Source organism: Dasypus novemcinctus, chromosome 5, assembly GCF_030445035.2.
Source record: "Dasypus novemcinctus isolate mDasNov1 chromosome 5, mDasNov1.1.hap2, whole genome shotgun sequence".
NCBI lineage: Eukaryota > Metazoa > Chordata > Mammalia > Cingulata > Dasypodidae > Dasypus > Dasypus novemcinctus.
Window position 1 is genome coordinate 73,171,444 of NC_080677.1, and position 10,935 is coordinate 73,182,378.

Here is a 10,935-nt window from a genome sequence, read left to right on the forward strand (position 1 = left end):
CTATTTATCATGCCTGTATTTGTAATGAGTTCCAGACCTTGGAGCTGGCAGTAGTTTTTAAAACAACATTCAGGAGTGATATTACCATGTGAAACTCTTAGATTTAGAGTCCATGGAATGTGTGGTTTGTCTTTTAACCTAGGTGTGTACTCTGAATATTTCTGCAATATTAGAAATCCCTTAGTGGAAGACAGAGAATTTAAACCTAAAAAATATATGGCTGGAAACCAAGGAAATAAATTCAGGAAAGAGGAGGGCTGTGAAGATGAAAGCCCCATTTAGACAATTGCAGTGCCTTTGTCATAATAACAATTTCACAGTCAATACTATTGTAAAATATCAAATTTTTATAAAATGTTGTTTTTAAAGGAAATCAGGTTGACAGACTTGTATTGCATTTTAGTAAAGTGAACTGGAATGAATCCATGCTGAGTCTGGTCATCTGGTCCTCGTCCTGGTCTTGGTGCTCACTAGCTTGAGCTATTCCAACTTGGACAACTTCAGTTCAGCTGTCTTGTCTAAAACCAAATCATCTATAAATTGAAAGAGTTGGAAAAAATGACCTCTTTGTAGGTTTAGTGAATTAACAAGGGGATTTACACGAGGTCAGAATTATACTATCTTTTGACTTCTTTCCAATTCACATACCCTTTTTTATTTTTATAAAAACAATTTTTCATTCTAAAGAAGCTTTAGATTATATGTTACACTGAACATATAGGGAATTCCCACATACCCCACCCTTCACCTTCCCACACTTTACCCCATTAACATCTTTCATTGGTGTGAAACATTTGTTACAACTGATGAACAAATATTGAAGCATTGCTACTAACCATGGTCCACAGTTTACATTATGGTATACTTTGTACCATACAATTATATAAGTTTTGACAAAATGTATAATAGCCTGTATCCATCATTGCAATATCAAGTGGAACAATTCCAATGTCCCCAAAATGCTGCATGTTACACCTATTCTTCCCTCTCCCCCGCCCCCTCAGATCCTCTAGTGACCACTGTCTTTATGTCAATGTTACAAGCTCTTCCATTACTAACATAGTTAGTCTACTTTAGTCCATTGTTGCATTCCTCCCTTATGATTGTTCATTTAGGTGATCTAAAGCTTCTTTAAAAATAAAAAAAAAAATTTATTTTAAAAAAAGGGTGTGTGGATTGGAAAGAAGTAAAAAAATAATGTAATTCTGACCTTTTCTTAATCTTTGTCAATATAAAAATATGGAGTAGACAAAGTTCTTACAGTTTTTACCATAATCCCTATCATTAGTTACTGACAAATTAAAATCCAAAGTCTGTTAGAGCACATGTCATGATATTACTCAGAATTTGTTGAATAAATGATCTGCTGTAGTGATTCTCCAAATTGCTTTTAGCAGATTTTATTTTTAAAATAAAATCTTACAAGGAACAACAATGATGAATAAAATAAAACAGAAAAAAAGAGAACAGCTCTTTCTGAAGCAGCCGTAGAAAGGAAGAGGAGAATTCCCATCAATGCAGCTTTGATATCACCTTTGCAACTGTCTCTAAAAGTGTGTCAGGGGACCTCTAGGTATCCAAGGAATATAGTTCCAAAAATCACTTGTTTCTGTAATGCCAGAGTGGCTTGTATAAAACAAACCCTTCTAAAACCAACAATGAAGAACTCCGGGCAAAATATTTTAAAAATAATAAAAGCTATTGAAAGCACTGGAGACTGACACAAATTAGGCAGACACTCGACAGGAGTTGACACTTGAAAGCCAGAATTGCATAGGTAAGATCTATTTTCATATGGCTTTCCTCTATGCAGTCCCAGGTAAACAGGGAGCAAGGTAATAGTTAAAAAGGAAGCAGAAAGCTGTAGTGTTATTAGGTTGAGGAGTCAGTTGACAGAAATTTGGGGTTGCAGAATGGCTGGAAGTTGAGGAAATAAATTCAAGAAAGAGGAGGGCTGTGAAGATGAAAGCCCATAAATTTGCCTTTCAGATCACTTCAGATACTTGTTTTATCCTTTAACAGTGCATGAGCAGAAAAGACTACAAGTAATCCAGCAGAAAGAAATAGATGAAAGGCAGAAAACGTGGAGTGAATTTTCCATTGCTGATCACCACACAGGAGTTAGGATTTGGAATTTTAATCCCACTATGTTAAAGAGGTTTCCATTAAAGTCCAAGGGTCCCATCACTCACATTATTCTGTGCCCTATAATTAAGAATTTTCCCTGGGGCAAAACCAAACATGTCCTTTCTGACAAAGTGTAAAATCAAGTCTCCACAAGTTTGAGGTTTCAGTCAGTAATTTAACTGCCTGCCAGAAGATGAATTACCACTTTTCAGAAAAGTATAGCAGAATAAAATGTCTATCAATGTATCATCTACAATGTCCATTATAGAGTGAAGATTTTAATTTATGTACCAAGAAACAAATAAATATGATAGATAATTAAGAAAAAGTCATTAATAGATATGGACCATGAGATTACCCTGATACTGGAATTAGCAGGCTTGGGCTTCAAATCAGCTAACATACAAACATTCAATAACTGCATTAAAGGGAAATCTTATTATAATACATGAACTGAAGAGATCTCAGTGAAGAAATAGAAACTACTTTTGAAAGAATCAAAACGGAAATTCTAGTTCTGAAAATTCCAATATCTGAAATTATATTGGAAACAGCATAAGGGAAGATCAGTAAATTTGTGAGAAAAAATAGCAATTTTCCAATATGAATAACAGAGAGGGAAATATTGCAAAATTAATGAACAGAGTAGCAGGGGTCTATAGGACAATATTGATTTGTCTAACGTATGTGTATGTAAAGTCACAAAGGAGAGGAGAGAGAAAAAGAATTGATTAAATAGTGGTTGATACTTTCCTAAAGTTGGTGAAAAATATTGTCTTACAAATTTAAGAAGTTCAGAAAAACACAATACAAATAAATACAAAAGTAATTGTGCCTAGGTCTATCACAATCAAACTTCTGAAAACCAAGGATAAAGATAAAATGTTGCAAGCAGCAGAGGTGCAGAGGTGCAGAAGAGACAGGGGAAGCTACTTTATACATGAAAAAATGGTAAGAATGATGTCTACTTTCTCACCATAAATAGTGGAGACCCAAAAGACAATGAAAGCAAATTGTTGAAATGTTGAGAGAAAAAAACAAAGCCAACTCTGAATTTTAAATCCAGTGAAAATATCCTTCAAAAATGTAGGCAAAGTTAAGTCATTTTCTGATAAGCAAAATCTGAGGGCTTTTGTTGACTGTAGACCTGTACTACAAGACATGCTAAAAAAATTGTATAAGTCTGAAAAAAAAATGACATAGATAGAAACTCTAACTTCAAGAAGGCCTAAAGAGCACCAAAAAGGTATCTATGTGGAGAAATAAAGGCTTTTTTAACCCTTAAGTCCTTTAAAAGACAACTGGCTTTGCAATGCAAAAAGTCAAACATTACATTGCAGGATATATATAGTGTATATATATATATATACATATATGCAAAATATATGTTAACAATAGCACAAGAGACACAAAGGACAAGGGTGTGAAAATATAAATAAACTGTACTTTTGCAAGTTTCTTGCATTTTACAGGAGATGGAATAGTAACACTAGTAGACTGTGATAAGATATGAATGCAAAGTGTATTTTCAAGAGCAACAATTTAACAAAACAAAAATAAACGGCTCAAAAGACATTTGAGGAATTAAGATAGAATACAAAGAAAATTAATCCAAAATAGCAAATAGGTCAAATACAAAATAAATAGAAAAATGGGGGTAGGTCTAAATTTAAACATATCAACAAGTATATTAAATGAAAATGGACAAAACATTCCAATTAACTTCAGAGTTTTTTTTTTAACTGGATAAAAAAGTAAAAGCCAAGATTAAAAAGCAAGATGCAGCTACATGCCTTTGATAATAAAGTTCTTTATAAAGAAACAGAGATTGAAAGTAAAATGATAGAAAAGGCTGTACCATGCAAACTCAACATATAAGATTTCTGGTTTGGGTCCATTAATATCAGACATATTAGGCTTCAAAATAATAAGTATTACCAAGATAAAAAGTCATTTCATAATAATTAAAAAGTTTCTATTCTTAACAAAGTTAAAGCAAAATTTAACGGAGCTAAAGGTAGAAATTGACAAATTCAAATCATATTTGGAGATTGGAACACCCCTCTCTAAGTAAATGATCAACTAGACCAAAAAAAAAAAAAATCCTAAAGATAAAGAGATTTTTAACAATATAATTAACCACATTAACATAATTTACATTTTTAAAATGATACCCCCAAAGGCAGAATAAGCATTCTTTCAAGTGCAAATGACCTATTTCCTAAGAAAGACCATACACTCAGCTATAAAATAAGTTTCCTTAAGTTTGAAAATATTTAAATCTCACTAAGTTCTCTGATCACAACAAAATTAAATTAAAAAGTTTCTACAGAATAAATATAAAATCACTCCACTGATTTCAAACTAATAAATCTTACAATACAAACATAATATCATTTTTTGATTTAACTTATTTGGGGACTTAGATTAAAAATTTTAAAAATTTGATAAATATTCAGGACTTATATCAGGAAATTCAAAATATGGGATTATTTTCATCTCTCCTGGCACTCAGATTTTTAATTTGTGTGAAGTTTTCTTTTGATAAAGCAATTGGTTATTTTAAATTTCAAAATATACCAATGCAGCAGTTCAAGAGGAGATGGTGGGAAGCGGACTTGGCCCAGTGGTTAGGGCATCCGTCTACCACATGGGATATCTGCGGTTCAAACCCCGGGCCTCCTTGACCCGTGTGGAGCTGGCCTGTGCGCAGTGCTGATGTGCGCAAGGAGTGCCGTGCCACGCAGGGGTGTCCCCCGCGTAGGGGAGCCCTATGCGCAAGGAGTGTACCCCGTAAGGAGAGCTGCCCAGCGTGAAAGAAACTGCAGCCTGCCTAAGAATGGCGCTGCCCACATGGAGAGCTGACACAAGATGACACAACAAAAAAAGCACAGATTCCCGTGCCACTGACAACAACAGAAGCGGACAAAGAAGACTCAGCAAATAGACACAGAGAACAGACAACAGGGGTGGGGTGGTGGTGGGGGAGGGGAGATAAATAAATAAATAACTCTTTAAAAAAAAAAAAAGAGGAGATGGTGAGCCTGGTGGGGAAGGCTGAGAATTCAGCAGAGATCAGCAGCCACCTAGCTTTGCCATATGACTGGACAACAGAATCAATGGTAGCTGACTTTGGTGTGAAAGTACCTCTTGTAGTACCTTGAGCTGGATTTTTTATGGCCTTGGAACTATAAGCTTTTAACCCTTTATAAAAACCAACCCATTTCTGGTATTTGTGTCAGCCATTTGGCAAACTAAAACACTCAGGGTTACAGTACTCTGCCCTGATTTAAGGATTGGGAGAAGGTACAGAAAGAGCTGTGGATGCTCTTGGATTTGAACTGAAATTTTGAAGATAAACTGCTCGCTGCTCTGTAGAGAACATATACAAGGGAGGGAGGTTCAAGCCTGGGAAAAAGAAAACCTAGCACACTAAAGAACTTGGGCCTTAGCATTAAATAGGTTTAGGCTTGAATTCCAACTGTACGGCATACTTCTATGTGACCACATATTGTTGTGTCATTTTTATGGTATTTCGCCTTCACAACTTGGCCTTAATCTACCTTTACAGTCTCATCTCCTAGTGGTCTCCTACTCATTCTCCGCCCACCCCTTCCCCTTTATACTTGTGTATTTACTAGGTAGATCTACCTGTGAGCCTGTTAGAAAGGTGAAACTTCTAGTACCATACCAGACGTAATGTATCATAAACTATACTTAATAAAGGGCTTCAGATAAATCCTGTGCACATTTAAGTTTAAGAAGCTCTCGTCTAAGCTATTTCCTGAAATTTTCACCCCTGGAAGAAATTGTGTCAATGACTGCTGTGTATATGTGATTGTCCTCTGAAAAAGTTTTGTAATATGAAAGAGTTCTTTGTATTAATCCCAACTAAATCAGATCCAAGCAAGTTAGAGCATCTTGAGTAGCTAGCACTTACTGGTTTCCCTTCATTTCCACTCCTTTGATGTTCATCCTGCTTCTTTCTACTGGTCTTCTGTGAGTTTCCTTTAGAATCCAGAGAAAACCTCCTTACTAGGGAAGATTTTAAGGAGAATCACATGCTACTATGTGTAATGAAGGATACTGTTGGGCTGCTTGGGACAAAGAAGTTCAAAGATTATCTGGCCCTTAGAGACGTGTTTATTTGGTTGAAAAGACAAGGCATAAACTTTCATGGTAAATACTTTTATCACTTATATTTGGATAGTCCTTGCTTATCTGCGAAGAACCATCATCTCTGCTGAACCTTTGCAAACTCTATGATGTTGGTAGGAAGGGATCTTTAGCCTAAATGTTTAGATAAAGAAGTCAGGTTCAAATATAGTAAAGTATTTATCATTGCCATACAGCTGTTAAGAGCAAGGATATGTATCCTTGTCTTTCAGCTCCAAGGCCAGGTTTTTTCCTTGAAAAAAATTAATTTTGCCACCTTATACCTTCTGATACCAAACTAATTCAAAATAAAGAAAACAATATTGGATTGTGAAAGTAATTGTGGTAGTTGAGAAGGGAAATCATTTGACTTGGAAGATTGGGGAGCCTTCAAGGAAAAAAGAATTTATCAGGACTTCGAAATATGAGCAGAATTTATCTGAGGGGAAAAAAGAGGATGGGCAGTCCAAGAAGAGGGAATAACAAAGGTGGAAGCAGAAAATAAGGTACGTTCAAAGAATACTATTAGTCCAGTGTTCTTAGATTATTTGAAATCTGAATAGTTCCAAGCCAATTGAATGATTCACCCCAACTTTCCACGTGTGGGAATCATTGTTTAGCGTAGAGGGACCACAGTGTTTCCTGATTTGTTTCATGCTCCACAAAATAAGAGCATGAGACAATACTAACAGGTGGGACCTAAAGTTAGGGGTTTCTAGGAGGGGATGTGTTTCCTAGACGACCACAATTACCTTTTCCAGGCACTGTACTGTTTGTTTTGCGACAGCTGGGAGCAGCTTCTCTCACCTTTGGTAAACGGGTAAAAGATGCTGTGCAGAGCCACAGAAAAAAAGCGGACTTCAGAGAACTGTCGAAAGAAAAATCAATGAGAATTATGCGGTATAACCCTGGAGAGTTTAAGGGACTGTGATTATTAGGAGAAGTTGTTAAAGATCCGGATTGGTTTAGACTGGGGAAGAAGTCGTGTATGATCGGTTATCAAGTGAAAATGGCCTCTACCTGGGTGGGATCTGACCGCCCTCAAAATCTCTTTTGTGACGTGGCCCATCCAGCCCCGGCCTTAGGTGAGGCCTTGGCAGGTGAGGCCCAAGGCCAATGTCAGCGGCCCCGCCGTGGCTGAGGCGGCCGAACCCGCCGGCGAATCCCGGAGCGCTGAAGTTAAAATCCAGCAGCCCGCGGAGGAAGTGTTCAGGGCACCGCACAGGCGGGGCCCGCGCTCCGTGCTCACAGGGCCCCCGCGGCTGCTCCGGGCCCCCGCCTCGCGCACAGCGCTGACTCGCCGCGCTCAGGACGCGCTGGGAAGGGCGGGCGACGGAGTGCGCGGGAACTTCCGGCCGTCGGGCGAAGCGGCCCTGCCGGAGGCGAAGGGCAGCACGCTCTTCCGGGTCGGCGGCAGCGACGTCGTCGGCTACTTCAGGGTCTGGAAGATTCCGAAGCCGAAGAGGAAGCCGAAGTTTGAAGAGGGCTCCCGCTCTTCAAGGAAGACTCCAGCCCGGCCGCGGGGCCCACTGAGGCGGCGCACGCGTCGTAAGGAGGCCGGGAAGGCCAGGGAAGTGTGGAGGCGGAGCACGAAGGCGGACGCCTAGGCGAAGAGGGCGAGGCCCGAGACCGGGGAGGCGACGGAGGAGGCGAGCAAGCCTAGGACACGCGAGAAGAAGCGGTCAGGCTCGAAGCCAAAGGCAGAGAAGGACGCCGAGAAGCTGGTAAAACCACGGTCCAGAATCCAACGCCGCTTCACCGAGCGGACTTCTAGCGAGCAGGGGAAGACCTCTGACCCAAGGGCAGCTTGCGCAAAGGTTCCTGCTAAATCGCAGGGTTCTCGGAATGCCCCTGGGAATTCCTAGTGCGGGAGCCTCTACTCTCTCCAGGCACAGATGCCGTTCTTGGTAGTCTCCAACAAGAGCAGTTCTCGCGTTCCTTGAGTGGACGAAACTATTTACAAGACCTTTCCACTGCGTTGTGTCTGTTTCTTCTTAGCCGAAACAGAAGGGAAAGGATGGGTGTTCAGGTGAGGTGTGTAGGGCGAACGCAGAAGCCGCGCTGAGATTCTGGTCCAGGAAAGCACCTTTCAGAAGGAAAGAAGAGAACGGGTAGCAGAAAACCAGGAACTTAATGGGATCAGAGAGAAGTAATGGATTAAGGTTAAACACCCTAGCAAATCTAAACTGAATTATAGGGAGGAAGGAAAGGGTAGGGGCATCACGAGGACAAGAGTAGAGACAATCTTTATGGTAAGTGATTTCACTGATCCAGACTGTTCTCATTTGAAATCCTTTTAGGAAAAACATCTCTTCTCCTGAAATTTATTGCAATGAGTTTGTATTTTTGCCTTGAGTTGAAAACCTGTTTTAACTTAAAAAAAAAAGTCTTATATGGTAGTTCTCAGTTAAACTAGATAGTGTGTGAAAGCTTCTAGACTTGGCACAGGATAGGTGCTCATCACTGAGTTAAATAGGTGTATAAATCATGATGGGATGGGAATGTGGTAGAGCAGAAAACTATACTGGTCAGTTCTTATGAGACCAAGATTCTAGTCAGAGTTCTGCTACTCTGACCTTACCTGAATTATTACTCAACCTTTGATGGCTTGGTTTCCTTCACTGTGAAAAGCTGAGATTGGACTAGGATAATGTTAGGTGATTTTAGGTGTCAGTAAAATAAGAGGGGCTTAACATAATGTAATGATTGTTGATAAAATTTAATAATAAGGGAAATACCAATTAAAGTACTGGGGAGTGGATGTGGCTCAAGCGGTTGAGCACCTGCTTTCCACATGGGAGGCCTGGGGTTCAGTTCCGTTGCCTCCTAAAAACAAAGACAAACAAACATAAAAAGGACTCAGAAGTCCGGATGTGGCTTAGTGTTTACACCCTGGCTTCCCACTTAGGGAGGTCCCAGGTTCAATACCTAACCCCAGTACGTTAAAAAAAAAAAAAAAAGAGCTCCAAAAAAACAAAAAAGCAAGCAAAAACAAAAAACTCCTCAGGAAAGGAGCTGTGAAGATTTAAGAAATACAAGGAGATAGGGAAGACTTGTAATGAATATATAGGTGTTTTACTTTAAAAAAAAAAAATCGTATATTGAGTACTATGTTCCAAGAGTGGTGCAAATGTGTCATTTATATAGTTCAGAGGTTAGGGACACCGTGAGAGAAGTTCCTATGGCATAGGCTATAACAGAACATAGAAATGATTCTTAAGGAAGTAAAATACCAGAGTAGTTGAGTCAGGGAAATAACTAGCTGTTTCCAGTTGAAACCAAAGGAGTGGGAAAAAGAAGTACCTGGGAGGTGTTTTTAAAACTTAAAAAGAGGTGATTGTGAAGGTGGGCGGTGGGAAGGAATTAGAATCACTTGGGAAGCTTTTCTGCTGGGGTCTGATATCTTTTGCACGGAGGTGGGGGTGGGGGGTAGAACCTGTGTGTTTACAAGAAAAAAAGTTTAAGTGATGCTAATATTCGCCCTCTCACACTCTTTAATTGAGAATAACTGCCTTAGGCTAATGGAAAGCCCAGTATCAGCAAAACGCTTGTAGTGTGTCTCATCTGTAGATTTGAACTTTAAAATTTCCCCATATTGTAATTAAGTTATGCATTTGAATTGTCTTTAAGTGATAGAATGTGGCAAACAGAATCAGGAAGTAGGGAGCCATCTAGAAAAAAGGTAGTGAGACAATCAAACATTATCTATTGAACAGAATTAGGACAAAAATAATTAAGTGCCCTTATGATAGCCAGATATATTGCTCCTTTATAGTCCTGGGATATTTTCCTAAGAACCAAGTGGATTAGAATTGGAAGGCATTTCCCCCTAAAATAGATGGGAAGGACACAGGCAAAGTCTTGCCAATTTACTTTTTAGATTTCCTGGGGATCAACACCCTTCTGTTTGTATTATCATGGTTTCTTCATTTAAGCAAACTTAACCAAATTTGAGTGCCTACTACATGCAGGACCAGTGGCAAACAAGGTAGATGCAGACCTTGACCTTCTATAGCTAACAGTGTTCATTTCAGATTTTTCATTAAGATATAGGGTGACTGTACCCCCACAGATTCCAATAACATATAAGAAATGTCCATAACTCATTGGCAAACTATCCAGATTTTCTGGATCATAACACCATTAGTGTACTTGTGGAATGAATTCCCAAGAACAACTAACTAATCCCTAGTGTTCATTAATGACTAAATGTTTGCAAAATTCCAGGCCCTGTGCTGGGATACCAAGATGAATAAAATGTAATTCCCGCTTTTGAGTGTTTATGTTTTAGTGGGTATTGGATATTATGTTTTTTTTAGTCAGAGCAAATGGAGTCTCCCTGACCTCAGTTCTTTGCTTTCTTACTTTTGGCCTCAACTGCCTAGTGCAATGATGATCAGATAGTTGTTGGATTTTAGGGTTATAATGAACCTTGAATGCCCTTTAGCCATTAATCCATCATCAAATACTGAATGGTGGTTTAAAAAACGGTTAACAGAAGTACACATGGCCTTTACTCATAATGGAAATGCACTTTAACAACAATAAAACAGCATTTTAAATCAGAAGGTTAAATTCAAATGTTGGAGAACCTACCCTTGAGTGAGGCTATGAAGAAACAGCCACTCACATAGAACGTTAAGGGGAATGTAC

At 39.0% G+C, this 10,935-nt stretch overlaps 1 long non-coding RNA gene across 1 annotated transcript; it reads right to left on the bottom strand.

Annotated features, from left to right (window-relative positions):
• Window positions 1–327: 327 nt before the first annotated feature.
• LOC131278613 (uncharacterized) lies at window positions 328–7,441 on the bottom strand. The gene is made up of 4 exons (XR_009185995.1): window positions 7,303–7,441; window positions 7,035–7,150; window positions 6,068–6,135; window positions 328–533 (listed from the first exon to the last, which is right to left on the bottom strand). It is a non-coding gene; the product is annotated as an uncharacterized lncRNA (long non-coding RNA).
• Between the last annotated feature and the right edge of the window lie 3,494 nt (window positions 7,442–10,935).